Raw genomic sequence first — 14894 nt, 5'->3', positions numbered from 1 at the left:
TAGACTGGCCAGTTTTTCCGGAAAATCAGCCACTTTTCCGGAAAAACTTGCCAGCTGTCTACACTGGCCGCGTGAATTTCCGCAAAAGCAATGACTTCCTACTGTAAGAAATCAGTGCTTTTTGCGGAAATACTATTCTGTTCCCGTTCAGGCAAAAGTCCCTTTTGTGCAAAGCTTTTGCACAAAAGGGCCAGTGTAGACAGCTGAGATTTGTTTTCCACAAAAAAGCCCCAATTGCGAAAATGGCGATCAGGGCTTTTTTGCAGAAAAGCGCGTCTAGATTGGCATGGACGCTTTTCCGCAAAAAGTGCTTTTGCGGAAAAGCGTCCGTGCCAATCTAGATGCTCTGTTCCGAAAATGCTTTTAACAGAAAACTTTTCCATTAAAAGCATTTCCGGAAAATCATGCCAATCTAGATGCAGCCCTGGAGTTGTGGCACTAGTCAATTGTGTTGAGTCTGTTGTTGCAGATGTGCAGGCAAGAGATGGGGGCAAACTGATTTAACTATAATATGGAACCCCACTGCCATGGTGCTACCTCAGCCCTGAGCTTTCTATAAATATAAGAACTGAATATACACTAGAACTTTTTTGAAAGGTCCTGAAGCATACTAATAAGATCTCTTTGCTTCTGGTTTTCAGGCAGAACTGTATCATGAAGAAAGCCTGTCCTTGCAATATTTTTAGCCTAGCTTATGGCAAATCAGGCCCATCATCATACCACCTGAGGGTGGCACAGAAAGGACCAGATGGAATTAGAGGATGACAGGATTGATCCTGCCTTGTGTGCAGGGGCTTGAACTAGATGACCTACTGAGGTCCCTCCAACTCTTACACTTCTATGATTTAATTTATTGTCCTATGAAGATGCCAGGAAGGTGATGGATCCTCACACCATCTCCTGAATTTAGTGCAGGCTATAATAGAGAGTCTGGATTTTGCAGCTGGGGTAGATTAGTTGCATCTTTTTGAAAGAGTAAATTGCAGACAAGTTATAATTGTTGAAATCCACCCAAAGGTTTAGTTTTCAACTGAAAAACCATGCTGTCAAACCACTGTGTTCTCAAATTCAAAATAAAAATCTTATGGGCACCAGGGTTTATATTTATTATCTTAAGAGAAAGAAAGAAAGAAAGAAAGAAAGAAAGAAAGAAAGAAAGAAAGAAAGAAAGAAAGAAAGAAAGAAAGAAAGAAAGAAAGAAAGAAAGACATTTTAACTCAAAATTACCTCTCTTCATAATGAACGCTATTTTTAAATAAATAACCCCTATACACTTTTTGACATTTTTGTCAACGAAGGGATATGTGACTGCGGGGAATTGCTCTAAGTGCTAACAGCATTGAAAGCAAGCACCCTAGAAGGAAAAAGCATTGAGAAAAAAACTGTCTTACCCTTTTTTCTGGAACAAAATAGCAGAAAGAGACAGGAGCAGGAATTAGGAACCACTTAAGAAACAGAAGCTATTAAATTTTTCTGAGCACTAAGATTTCTCTGCTGATCTTAAGAGGTTGGAGGTGGTAAGCTATACTATGCCCAGTCTGAGACAGGATGGAGCACCCCTTCTAAATAAAAACTTAAAAAACAACAAGTAGTCTGGTAGCCCCGTAGAGACTAACAAAACATGTATGTACATGGTATCATACGTTTTTCGGTGGCACAACCCAGTTAAGAAGTGGGTTGTGCCCCCGAAAGCTCATGATACATGTTTTCTTGTCTGCAAGACAATCTGTTGTTTTTTAAGATTTTCCAAGTACAGACTAACTTGGCTACCCCTCTGAACCCCTCTAAGTAGGGGGCTAGTAGAGCTTCCTTTTCCTACTACTGGGCATGCAGGGGACCTAGGAAACAGTGCCACAGACAGTGCAGCAGAGGTAGAGGTAATAGGTAGAGGTCCAGAGATGTGGAGTGGTAATGTTGCTTATGCAGGGTAGAGAGATGGAGCTGCAGATATAGTAGCTGAAGCAAGAGAAGTTTGCTGATCAGGACAAATACCATAGGCTAGAACAGGGGAAAAGGGTCAACTAACCCCCATGAACCCTGGAGGACAGACGTGAAGATGCACCTTATCAGGGACTGATACACAAATAGGCATGGGTCACACAGGTTTCTTTTTCCCAATAGGTGCTTCACCCCCACTCTATCTCACCCTTGTTCCGGCTCTTCCTGTCCCAACTCCACCCCCTCCCCTGAAGCTCCCCTACTCACTGCTTACTTCTCACCACCGCATCCCTCCATCAAGTACCTCCCACCAACCTTTTACTAATCAGCAGCAAGCCCTGGGGCCCACACAACTATACTGGCTTATGGAGGCTGAGCATCCCTTATTTTTTTGATGGGTGCTTGAGTTCTGGAGCACCAACGAAGTTGGCACCTATGCATGGGTGTGATGAATCTCAGCTATCTGCCTGTGGATGTTAGGGACATCACAGGAGGATGTGTTATTTTGGGTTAACAAAATCGGGGTTTTAAAACCAAATACAACTTTTTTGCAAAGAGAGGTAGAAAGGGTGAATCAGACTTCCCCAGTGGACTCTGAATGCGCAGAGGGAGATGTCAGCCTGAATGCAAATAGATCTCTCCTGTAGAGAACAAAGAAATTGACACCTGAGACAGCCGGAAAGGAAGGTCAACTTTTCCCTCTGCCCCAGTGTGACTACCCTTTGGTCTGTGAAAATGCAAAGCACAAAGCCGCCTGAGCTGGATGAGGAATGAACTGTTTCTCACCTTGACTTGGGGAAGGCCAGCTGTGCCTGGGGGAAGGGTAAGCAGGATTTCAATATTCTCCCTTCTCCCCTCAGAGAAGCCAATGTTTTCTGCCACAGGGATCCTCAGACTCTGATATCCAAGGAGGTGAGATAGAGAAAGGAACTGGGCTATGAAGAAGAATTTTTATTATGTGAACTGTTATGATTTGACATTATAAAAGGTATTGATTGGCACACAGATCAAGAAATAATTCTGTGGATTCTCCTAGCTCAATGGTCAAGCATCCAATTACATTCACTTCATTATGGGGGAGATATTACAGATAGTGCAACTGCACACAGCTATCTTTGGCGACCCTATTGTAATAATAGAGATGTAGCCGTGTTAGTCTGGTCTTGCAGAAGCAAAAGACAGGACTATGCAAAAGACTAAGTTAGTCTTTAAAGTGCTGCATAGTCCTGTCTTTTGTTTCATCTATTGAAGTGTCTCAGTGCTTTGTGTATCACTCTGGGTCAGGGATTGTTGTGACTCTAGTGGGGAGGGTTACTAGAACCCCTCCTAGAACTAAAAACAACATGGCTATGTCTACACTGGCATGATCTTGCGCCAGAGATATGCAAATGAGGCTAAGCGTGGAATATCACAGCCTCATTTGCATATCTAATGAGCTGCCATTTTGCAGAAGAGGTTCTTGCACCAGAAGGAGCTGTCTATACTGCCCCTTCCTGCGCAAGAAAAACCCTATTGCGCAATGCCGCTATGCTGATTATTTTCAGGCATAACGGCATTGCGCAAGAGGGTTTTTCTTGCTCAAGAAGGGGCAGTGTAGACGCTCCTTCTGGCGCAAGAGACTCTCGCAAAAATGGCAGCTCATTAAATATGCAAATGAGTCTCAGCGATATTCCACGCTTAGCCTCATTTGCATATCTCTGGCGCAAGATCACACCAGAGTAGACATAGCCTGTGTGTATGGGAAGGATGATTGAGGTGAATTACTCACATTATCAACACCTCCAGCAAGATATCACCCACCTGAGGAGGTTCCCATATATTGGGTCAAACTGAATTTCCAGACATTAGAAAATAAAGGACTTTTGATTTAAAAAGCCTGAATTTAAACTGAACCAGGGCCTTTTTGCTGATCCAACAAATAGGACCTTCTGTCCAATGGGGCACCCCGCTCCTACTAGAGCCTGAGACTGGAGATGGGGTGACCTCTAGTAGGGTTTTAAGCATGTGTAGATTCTTTTGTTGTTTTTATTATGTTTTCTCTATAATTCTCTAACCTTAAGAATAAAGGTGCTTGCTTAGAAAGAGCTGTTACAGTCTTCAAAGAGAAAGAAAAACACAGACACTGGTCTTTTTAGGCAGCCTGGCTTGCTGAGGATACTACAGTTTAAGGAAGAAACTGTGCAGCCTTAAAGACTGCCCCCCACCCCAGCTAGGAAGGAAAGAGATATGAGTCTCAGCCCAAGGCTATGTCTAGACTGCAAAGAAAAGTTGGAAAATTTGCTTATTTTTTTCTGCTTTTTTTTTTTGGAAGAGGCTTTTCCGAAATTTGGCCCATCTAAACGGGGCTACATTTCAGAAAAACCTCCTCTTTTGACACACCCCTTCTTCCTCATACAATGAGGCATACAGGGATGCCAAAAGAATGCATCCGCTTTTTCAGAAACTGTTAGGAAAAGCTCTGCAGTATAGACATAGCCTCAAGAGAGGTGATAGGTAAAAACCTGAAAATTTAGAGCAGCTGCTCTTGATGGACCACAGGGGGCAGAATATAGCTGCCGTTATCCTGAATTGTTACCACTAACCACATACTTTTCCAGTATTTTAAAACATTTGTTTTTAATTTAACAAAAGAAAAATATATAAAGGGTCTTAGCTTGTTCCCATTTTTTTCAGTCATGCTGACAGCTAGGGCACTTAGAATGATACAGAAAAACTTGCCCATAACTGTAAGATAATAAGACTTCCAGTTATTTAACCTGAATCACTGCAGTATTAAAAGTAGCCCCAGTAGTAAGTAGAAGAAAGTATCACAGAATCATAGACTCATAGGATTAGAAGAGACCTCCAGAGTCCAGCCCCTGTCCAAAGCAAGACCAACCCCAACTAAATCATCCCAGCCAGGGCTTTGTCAAGCAGGAACTTAAGAACCTATAGGGATGGATATTCCACCATCTCCCATTTCAGTACTTAACCACACTTCTACTGACACAGGACACCATGTACAAGTTCTCCTGTACTGAAACAGGTTCCTCATATCCAACCAAGACCTCCTCCCCCTCACACACACTGCAACTTGAAACCATGTACAAGGAATATTTCAGTGCTGATAAAAGCTTATAGCAGGTAAGTATTTGGGTACTGAAACTATAAAAAAGATTCACTGAGCCTGATTCTCCACAGCTTTGCGCTTTCAGCAAACCTAAAAGCACATAACTAAGTGGTATGGCCTTGTATTGGTACTTCACCAAGTGGAGTCAATGTTTAGGTTTCATTTCTTCTCTTCAAATCTCCATGAGATTGATTCAGGCTACCTGTGAGTCACCCTGACTCATCAAGATCATGTTGTCATCTGAAGAAGTGGGTTGTGCCCACAAAAGCTCATGATACTATCTGTATATATTTTTGGTTAGTCTCCAAGCCCTGGTCTATACTATGGAGTTATTTCAAAATAACCTCCCCTCCACACACATACACCTTGTTTCAAAATAATAAGCGGAGAGTCCATACTACCAAGCCCTTTATTTCAAAGTAACAGTCTGATTATTTCAAACTCTGTACTCCTGCTTCCCTGGGGGAATAAACTTATTTCAAAATAGTTATTTTGGGAGTTATTATTTTGAAATAATTTCCCAGTGTAGACATTCCCTAAGGTGCTACAGGACCACTGTTGGTTTTTAAGTTTTTTTAAAATAGCTGTGCTCATCTGAAACCCATGAGTTTCAACTTCAAAAGTAAGACTCGTGTCCTCAAGATACCAAGTTTTCTTGGCAAACAATTCCTGGAACTACCACAGACCTCAGCGCCTTCAGCTCAAAATGTGCTGAGGTTTGTGGTAAACCTTCCCACAACAGGACAAAAAGAAGAAATGAAAACAGAAAAAACTGCATAAACCTGATGAATAAGGGAAGAGAATCCTAGGGATACTTTGTATTTAGAAATTTGAAGATGCTTGGATACCACAATAAAAAGTGTGGTATAATTGAAAATCTAGATTACATTAAGTAGACTGTGCCTCTGTTATTTTTTCAGGCTTTCTGTCTGCAGACTCTAATATCAGAGCATCAGTTGCTTTTGGTTATAGAATCATAGTACCATAGAGCTGGAAAAGACCTCAGAAGGTCATCAAGTCCAGCCCCCTGCCCTAGGCAGGACCAGTCCCAACTAAATCAACCCAACCAGGGCTTTGTCAAGCTGAGACTAAAGATTTTCTTTACAAAGAAAAAGACTAGAACAGTTTTAAAAAATAGAATTTTAGGTTCTGTTTGGGACGAAGGGAGAGAGCCTCCAATGGTTTGGATTCATATAAGCATCTATTATGTTTAAATACTATTCAAATCAAATCCAAACTGACGTGGTTTGGAAGTTCCATCACAGTGTTAACTTCCTCTTCTGTTGCCATTCATATAACTGCTATTATTTTTCCATTTCCCACCCCCCACAAAAGAACACTGTTCTGCAGATGGTCAGGACTTTGTTATATTTCTGTTGCTATACTAACACTTCCTTGTGTGCACTACAAACATGCCATCTCTCCAGGCTACAGATCAGATTGATGTTTGGGAGTAGAGCTCATGGACACAACCTTGAATGTTTTTAGAGTGTTTATTATAGTCTCTTATGCTTCACCTTCTCCATGTGACCATGACTATGAAGTCTGAGCTGTGTTATGACTGAACATCACCCAGCACAAGGTGAAAAAATGTGCTTACTAGTGTTGCTTGGTTGGCAACAGATGTACAAGAGAAAGCTGATTTTAAATAGTGTTTTCTGCTTCTTCTCTCAGGTCATTAATTTTCAGAGAAGAAAGTTATTAACTTTCAGATCAGACCTTATAGTCATCAAAAATCCAGCATTGCTACATGTTCACTAGATTCAATTCTCAACATGCATTTTCCCATTCCGATGTCAATTTAACAGTGGGTTCACATATGCATCAGAAAACAATATTCCAAGGAACTGTTAAGAGTCAACATATAAGGCTTCTTTCCTTTCTTCCTGCCTTGCCTTTGTCAGAGTAAAGACTACAGTCTCTAGACTACTATGACCAATAGTGTGATTTGTGGTTCTCAGGCTTTCAAGATCATGACAGCTTTACACAGCCTGATCTTTTTTTCACATCATTTTTAGAAATCCCTACACCTGTGCTTGAAATCCTGAGATCTCAAGTTATGTCACAGAAGCTATTTATAATGCTCTGAATCTTCCACAGTTTTTGATGAAAGACAGTCAGCATCTGTTGTATGCAGTGTAGCTGTAGTTATGTCAGTCCCAGAATGTTAGAGAGACAAGGTGGCTAAGGTAATATCTTATTCACTTTGTCAGTCAGCATCTGTGTCACACAGCTCGTTCTTCTTCCCAGAGCTTCAGATTTAGAGGAGAAGAGGGCGGCTTTTTTGTGCAGCCTCTTCGTCTTGCCACATGCTTCCTGCCAACAGACAGCTTGGTGTTTTTCCTCAAGAGGCAAAGGAGTCTAGGTTATAACTAGAAATGCAGAAATAATTGGAAAGTGAATCTCCAACTGTGAGGGGTTGGAATCAGTTTCCTTTTTTTTTTTTTTTTTTTTTTTTTTTTTTTGAGTCTTGGTAACTGTAACCAGTAGTGAAGTAGCAATTTTAGGAGTGGGTATATTGCACGTTATGTTGAGTACATTTGAAGATTTGTGGTGTCACTGCCCACATCTCCAGGAAATTGCTAGGTGTAGATCCAGTCTTCTCTTGTTGTTTATGAGCCAACAACTTCAGACATACAAATGAACCAAATGGCTTTCCAAAAATCTATCAGAAATAATGTCTTCCAGCTGTGGACTGAGGACATTTGACATTAACAACTTAAAAGAATTAAAATCAGATTGCTACATTCAGAACCCCCACAATATGCTCTGAGAGGCTGGATCTGATCAATTTCGCTACAAGCATTCTTGCTTCATTATGAGCCAATAAAAAAACAATCAATAAGAAAGAGTTCTCCCACAGCATGGGGTAGTACTCTTGGGTAGATTATCAGGCTGTTAGTAGATATGCATTTTGTTTGAAGAATGACATTGTGGGAGTAGGATTAGGGTTCCTGTCCTCACTCTGCAATGAAAGCACAAGATTTGACATTTTCTCAAGGCTCCAGCTGGGAGTTTTACTGAATCATTTTTTCTCAGATGAAGTTGTATTAAAACAGAGTGGAATCTATGTAATTTAAACCTTTTCTCCAGCTCATCTACAGCACATAACACATTTCTGAGCAGCAGTCACAGCTGCCAAAAAAAGGGTAACAGTCTTATTTTCTTCCAAATACAAAATACTAACTGTACATCATGAACCCTCCTCTACAACACTGCCAATAGCACATTGGGATATCACAGATCCATCGCGCGGTTTGCAAGAGTAAGACTTTACAATATTGTGAACTCAACCATGTTCCCATTTAAGTATTTGATTTCAGTGTGGAAACCTTGCTTTGTATATATGAAAATATATTCCCTATTTAAATAATAGAAAGAAGGATAGGAAGTCAGAGGAATTGTTTTATTCATTCCATAGGGCCTGTGGAACTGAAAGTTTGTCTTGTGGCAGGTTATTACAATTGACATAACTCACAAAAATATTTTACATGAGAATTTGCAAGTCTTTCACTGTTGATAATTCATGTGGAACTCCCTATAGGCCCAATCCAAATCTCACTGAAGTCAGTGGAAAAACTCTCATTGATTGAAACTGGTTATAGTTCAGCCTTATTATCACAGGGTTCCTCCCTTGCCACGTCAGAAATATACATACAGTGATATGGTCAAAGGTTTCCGGGGGGATAGGATTGATGATCAAATGTAACTCAGAAAAAATATACATTCTAGCCTAAGTCATCTGCCCACTTTTGGCTGCACTGGAGTTTGTCCATAGGACCTATGTATCCAAAATCCTAATAACATCTCTAGAAATCTATTCTCACTTCCTTTACATGCAGAGTGAAGTTTAATGAGCCTCATCTGCTCTCTGACAGATTCCTACACCTGTTATCAAGCTGGAGAAACAGCAAAATCTGGCTGTTCTGCCAAATCCTTTCTTTATATAGATGTTCTTGTTTTCTGATTACACTGGGCACTCTATATAAAGTGAGAACACGTTTACTCTTTCCTGCGTAGGAATAATAGATGGAAGAGAAATAGAGTTAGTACGTCAAAAATACTGTATTAAATTGCAAATTTGCCCTTGTCCAATATGTCAGGAAGACTTTTCCTAGGAAAATGAGGATTTTAATTTGAACTAAACCGTGTATTTTCTGTCAACATTTTTCTGGTGACTGTTAGCTTTTAACAGGATAAGGAAAAATCCAATTTTCTTTCTGCTGATTTAGCAGCACGACAGTATGAAGAAGTATTTCTTGTTGTGGTGGTGCTTGGTTAGACTTCAAAAGATATAAAAGAGAAAAGACTAAACAGTGACCTAGAATCATAACTATGACATGAGTCAGGTTTGCAAAACCTATGGAATACAAGTTTTTTTAGCTGTGATGTGTGGGTGGATATATCCTGCTCTGTGCAGAACTTAACTTGGGAAAATTGGATTAATTCAGGGAATAGTAAAAATAGTAGGATACTCATGGCACCATATGAAAGCATCCATTGTTATTTGCTTTAGGTGGCATATTCCATATTAGTCTTGAGGTTACTGGAATATGCTTACATTTACCTGATAAGTTATTGAATGGTCTTACTCAGAAATATATCAACATATCGATGTCTGTGCCAAATTATTCTTTTGTCTAGGTTAGGTTTGAAAGGTCCAATGTTAGCGTATGTCAGCTAACATATACCATCACCCCACCTGAAATCCTTGTCCAGACAAGGCCTTGTGGCTCCAATATACTTGCTCCACATTTAAAGCCATGTCCCATAAAATGTTCTCTGTGCTCCTCACATGCAGCTGAGAAGCTGGGGGTCTTTTCAGTCACTTTCCTGACTGAAGGGTGTCCCTGTGAACTGAAGTGGATTTCTGTTTTTTTCCCCTCAGCATTGCTCCTCATGACACAGTAAGATGGAAAACCTGCAGTTTATTATCCAGATGTTAATGCTGTGTATAATGCTATAAAAGCTTTACCAGAACAATTTTAAAAAGTCAGGCCATCGAGTTTTGCATGCATATTTTAATGATCCACTGCTGTATAATGACCAGGGAGACAAATAATGATCAAGATTCCATTTTTTTCCTTTGTGCCTCCCACTTGTCTCCCAACTTTCCTCTCTTTCACTATATCAACATTATTTATGGGGCAGTGTTTTCCCATTTCTTTTGACTTCATCAGTGCTGTTGCCACTACTGTCATCAAGGCTGCCTATTTGTTTCTATTCTAAACCTTTATATTCCATACTTATAACTTTCTGAAAATCTTACCTTTGGGGCTCAATTTTTGCAGCCTGGGAACAGTGATGTGTCTGAAAATACATATGTGTACTTTAAATTTCAGAAAAAAGCAGTTAGCCTTTTTGAAACAGAGCAGGGGATGAAGAAGGAACTTTCTCTATTTAAAAAAACCTTTCATCCTATAACTGAACCTGTATCTGGTCCAACAATAGCTGAGAACTGAAAGTTTAAATTTGGTGTGGGAATGGTCCTCAATGAGGAAAAGTACTCTGAATAGTCCAGTGGACATTTATTCTGTTTGGTTTGACTAGGTAATTAGTCTCTGAGAACAGCATTTTTGTGAGTTCACACTACAGATATGAACATTTTAGCAGCATTTGGACTGTGGCACAGGCATGCATGGTTAACCTCGCTGCATAGTGAAAAATGAAATATAAATACACAGTGAATGAGTCAGAGGAGCAAAGTCAATAACCCTAATTATTTTTCTTTTCTTTTTATCCCCAGGACTCTGTTCTGCAAACACAGTAGGATCCTATCTGCTTGACACAACACCCAACATGATGGCATTGCTCTGTGTTAGTACTTATTGATTCTTTGCAGATATCTGCTGCCAGCCATAGCAAGCAAGAACATTTCAGGTAAAATCGATCACACCAGGCTTGAAAGTTAGAACATCTTTGTGGGAAGTCTGTGCAACAATCTTTTTTTTTTAGGGGGTTTTCCACAGTTTTTGTCAATACCCTAAGACCACAGCTAGAAAAGAGTATTTTTTATTAACTTTATAAAAATCCTTTGAAGTGTGTGTTGAAATCTTTTACTAATAGGGTTGAATCAAACAGATTTGGGACCTCTTGCAAAGTTGTCTATGACTGTAGCACCTTTCTGCAAAGTCTAACCTTCAGTGTTATTTTCTCTGTCTGGACCAAATGCCTAGGCCAGGAATGATCAGAGACAGCGGCGGATGTAGGGCAGGGCGAGCGGGGCGGCTGCCCCGGGCCCCGCGCTTCATTAGGCCCCACATCAGCCCCACTCGCCCTGCCGTATATCTGTTGCTGCTGCCCTTACCTACTGGAGCCACCTCCACTGCTGCCCTTCACTGTGAGTCCACGAGGGGCTCCGTTAGCCCATGGCATGCGCGCGGCGGCGGCTCGTTGCCATGGAGGTGAAGGGTGACGCCTGGCCATGGCGTCTGGGTATCCCACTGCTTCATCCTCCTGCCTTGCCTAGAGAGAGGCTGGGGGTGACGCGGTCTCTTCCCCGGGGGGAACCCAGACCTCTTTCCCACCGCGCCCGGGGGTAGAGCGACCCGCCCGCCAGGGAAACCCTGTCTCCTCCGGCCAGTCCCCACCTCCCCCCACTCATGGGCACAGCGCGATCCAGCTCCACAGACAGCGCCCATCCCCCCCTCCCCCCACACACACACATCCCTGGGAGCAGAGGGAGTTGCCAGCTGCCACCGCCCAGCCAGGAGCTGGTCGAGAGGCTGAAATGGTCATTTTGGCCTGTCTGATGAGTTGGACACCCCTGCCCGCTGGTCCTCTCTATGGCCCATCTGTGCGCCGTCCTCCACGTAGCCACACCCTGCCTGCCCCCCAACCCAAATACTCACACGCTGCCTGCCCCCCCAAGTCCCAACACCCACATGCTGCCTGCCACCCAAATCCCAGCACCCATACACTGCCTGTCCCCCCCCCAAATCCCAACATCTAATGCTGCCTGGACCCCCAAGTCCCAACAGCCACATGCTGCCTCCCTCCAACACCCAACGCTGCCTGCCCCCTCAAGTCCCAACACCCACGCGCCCCCTTCTCCGCTCCCCCCCCCCGCAAGTCTCAACACCCACACTCCACCTGGCCCCCGCAAGTCCCAATGCTGCCTGGCTGCGGAACACCCAACGCTGCCTGGCAAATACCAGCCATGGGCAGCCAAAGAGAATCTACTGTGAGCCAGGAGCGTTTTGTAGGTCTTTCGATTATATCGATTGAAAACGACCTGTGTAAAGAAATGGACTTTACTGACATAATTGAAGGATGTGCTGTCAAAAGAGCTAAACGGCTATAGTAGACTTAAATACAAATTAAAATGTTTAATTATTAATGCAGAATTGTGTTTAAGAATGAATTACAATATAATTAAAATAAAAATGATCCTGCTAAATTAAGTTTCTATCAAATTTACCCAATTCACATTTAATATGAAAATAGCCTTCAATTTGTGCATTTGATGCCTTTTTCCTATTTTCTCTCCAAAGGGGAGCCCCATGAAATTGTGCTGCCCTGGGCCCCGCAAAACTCTCATCCGCCGCTGGTCAGAGGCAGGGAGGGAATAGCTAGACAGAAAATTGGAAGTCGGCTTTCTCTGCAGCACGGTAAGGCAGGAGGCCTAATGTTCACTTCCTCTTCCTTACTGTGCGGCTACGTCTACACTGGCCCCTTTTCCGGAAGGGGCATGTAAATTTCACCAGTCGTCGTAGGGAAATCCGCGGGGGATTTAAATATCCCCCGCGGCATTTAAATAAAAATGTCCGCCGCTTTTTTCCGGCTTTTAAAAAAGCCGGAAAAGAGCGTCTACACTGGCCCCGATCCTCCGGAAAAAGTGCCCTTTGAAGTAGGAATAAGACCCTCCGGAAAAGGGCACTTTTTCCGGAGGATCGGGGCCAGTGTAGACGCTCTTTTCCGGCTTTTTTAAAAGCCGGAAAAAAGCGGCGGACATTTTTATTTAAATGCCGCGGGGGATATTTAAATCCCCCGCGGATTTCCCTACGACGACTGGTGAAATTTACATGCCCCTTCCGGAAAAGGGGCCAGTGTAGACGTAGCCCTCATGTTTGATTATTCGTGTGTGAGTCCCTCAGTGTCCAGATCCATCCTTCCCTAGTCCTTTCTACCTTTCCTATTCTATAGATCAGGGGTGGGCAGAATTGCCTCGTTTGAGGCACCCAGAGGTGTATGTAAGATTTCCCAGGTCACTGGGTGGGGGCTCGAGCCGGTGTTGTATTACCTTGTTGGGAGGAGACCCCTAGACACTGAACCCAGCCCTTGCTGCTATTTACTCGGCCTGGCAGAAGGGTTACACCTCTAAGGCTATGTCTACACGCGCAGCCTCTTGCGCAAGTATAGGCATTCTTGCGCAAGAACCCACAGAGCAGCCACACTGCCCGCCTGCTCATGCGCAGGGAAATTTACAGTACGGCATGGTAGGAGAGGGCATCTTGCGCAAGAGCTACGCTTTTTCCTAACAGGTGTAAGCTCGCTTGTGCAAGAGGGCAGCGTGGATGCTCGGCAGGGATTTCTTGCGCAAGAAACCTCTATGGCTAAAATGGCCATCGGAACTCTTTTGCGCAAGAAAGCATCCACACTGCCATGGATGCTCTTGCACAAAAGCACAGCTTGCACATGGCAATGTGGACGTGTTCTTGCGCAAGACTTCTTGCACAAGAACCCTTGCACAAGATGTTATTGCGCAAGAAGCCTCCAGTATAGACATAGCCTAAGAGTGTCCACCCATGAGCAGAATGAATTTTGTGTTGTCCACCAGTACTGAGTTCATGTGGCTTGTTTGGATGTGTCACTGTGGCACCCAAGTTATTAATAAATATTTTATAAACGTTTACCTTTTCTCTCTGCTGCCATGTCTCCTCCCCTTGCTCCATCAGCTCCCCTGGTGCCTGCTGCCCCCCAACTCCTCACCCTCCTCTGCTGTCCTGACTCCTGCCCTTTTCACTGCCCTCAGTCCTCCTGCGACCTGCCCCCCTCCACTAACCCTTCTCACCCCCCGCCCACTTCTCTAGTAGCCCCACTCTGATCATGTGAACTACCCCTCCTCATCTCCTCTTCTAACACTTCCCTCTACACACCTGTCCTGCCTCTCTCCTCTGGTGCTGGTCCCTCCCCTGCAGGTGTCTGCCCTTCTGCTTCACCCCCAGAATCCCCTGGCACCTGCACCTTCCCTTAGCCCTGCACCCTCCTGGTGCCTCCCCCTTCCCTCACTGCCCCTGCCCCCTTTGCCCTTTTTTTCTTTCTCACCACTCTCTGCCCCCATTCCCCTCATGCCCCTGTGCCTTCACACATGACTTGCTCCATCCCCACATTTCTCATGCCCACCCCTTCTTTCAAGACTTCTCCCAGCCCCTCCGCCTCCCCCTCTGCCCTCTGGCCCCCAATGCCCTTCCCCTCTCCTCTCCCAGCATCACCCTGTCCCCCCTCCCACTGACACCTCCTCTCCTGCCCTTTTCCTCATTGTCTCCACTTGGACCCCTGGCATTTGTCTCTCCTCCACTCTGTTCCTTGGTGCCTACCCCTTTCTTCCCCCTCCCCACAAGCCCCTTCCTCTCCCACCCCTTCCCATATTTCCCCCTACCCCTCTTCCTCCACACAAGCCCCTTTCTCTCCCACCCTTTCCCCCTCCACACAAGCCCCTTCCTCTACCACTCCTCCTTCTCCCCCGCCACACAAGCCCCTTCCTCTACCACTCCCTCCTCCTCCCCCTCTGCACAACCCCCTTCCTCTCCTACCTCTTCCCCCTGGTTTTCACCCTTCCCTGCCCTCTCCTCCCCTACCTTCTGCCTTCCACTTTGCGGGGACAGAGTCTGTGCTTCAGCCCCAG

Source organism: Pelodiscus sinensis, chromosome 1 (assembly GCF_049634645.1).
Source record: "Pelodiscus sinensis isolate JC-2024 chromosome 1, ASM4963464v1, whole genome shotgun sequence".
In the NCBI taxonomy this organism is placed as follows: Eukaryota; Metazoa; Chordata; order Testudines; family Trionychidae; genus Pelodiscus; species Pelodiscus sinensis.
This window is presented reverse-complemented; position numbering follows the sequence as displayed.